Source organism: Triticum dicoccoides, unplaced genomic scaffold (genome assembly GCF_002162155.2).
Source record: "Triticum dicoccoides isolate Atlit2015 ecotype Zavitan unplaced genomic scaffold, WEW_v2.0 scaffold144325, whole genome shotgun sequence".
Lineage (NCBI taxonomy): Eukaryota > Viridiplantae > Streptophyta > Magnoliopsida > Poales > Poaceae > Triticum > Triticum dicoccoides.
Window position 1 is genome coordinate 1 of NW_021202542.1, and position 926 is coordinate 926.

At 39.7% G+C, this 926-nt stretch overlaps 1 non-coding gene across 1 annotated transcript; it reads right to left on the minus strand.

Moving 5' to 3' along the window:
- Positions 1-428: 428 nt before the first annotated feature.
- On the minus strand, positions 429-504 carry LOC119343870. Its single transcript, XR_005166309.1, has one exon. It is a non-coding gene; the product is annotated as a small nucleolar RNA SNORD36 (small nucleolar RNA).
- Positions 505-926: the final 422 nt, after the last annotated feature.

The window sequence follows — 926 nt, forward strand, 5'->3', positions numbered from 1 at the left end:
CTGAAAACGCTACCAAATCTGACAATAAATCAATAGTGAGCCCTGTATGAAGATCCAATCCAGCACAAACACCAAAGCAACGAAAATTGAAGAAATATGTGGTCTCAGAATCACGATGTGAGAAACCTAGTCATACAAAACCCACTTCTCATAATACAAAGTTTCAAAAATGTCCTGCAAAAAGATCAAAGACGATGGGGAAGCATAACGAATGGTTGGTAGTGCTCAATTCGACCTCGACGCCTGGCTCCATGTGATCTGCTTGACGATGTCTGGCGAGCTGAGGAGGTCGATCACCCTCTTGTGCACCCGCGTCCCAAACCAACCTCAGGTGTTGCTGCATGTTTTACCAAAATAATAACTTGAAGCAAAGAATCACAACAATAAACTGTTCATAGGTTGCACAAGCAGTTGAAGATCTGGAAGGTTGAGAATTAGTTTTAAAAAGCTCGATTTTGAAACATGAAATGTATCAGAATCATCACATGGAATCATCATCTCCTCAACCCAACTGCTATGTAGAATAACCTATTAGTAAAATCAAATGTTAAATTGAGAACCATATGGTACTAAATGGTGTCGAAACAGTGAAGCTTGCACATAGATAGCACAGCTCTGAACGGAAATGCTTGGAAATGTAATTCTCAGCGAAATGAAACAATTCAGCTATACATCTCAACACAAGATCCTACATAGAGAGTGCCTGCCAATAGTATGGAAGATTGATGATCTGTGTTGTTGTATTATGTGTTAATAACGCTGTGGAAGCTTAATTACAGTGAGTTTATAACCAATACTACTAGTGTACTACTACGCGAAACAGCTAGCAGGAACAAGTGGGCGCAGGGCATAATGAAAGAAAGAAAAAATAACAAGATCATACAAGTGGGCTCATCAGCTGACTTTTACACTAGCTAGCTTTAGCC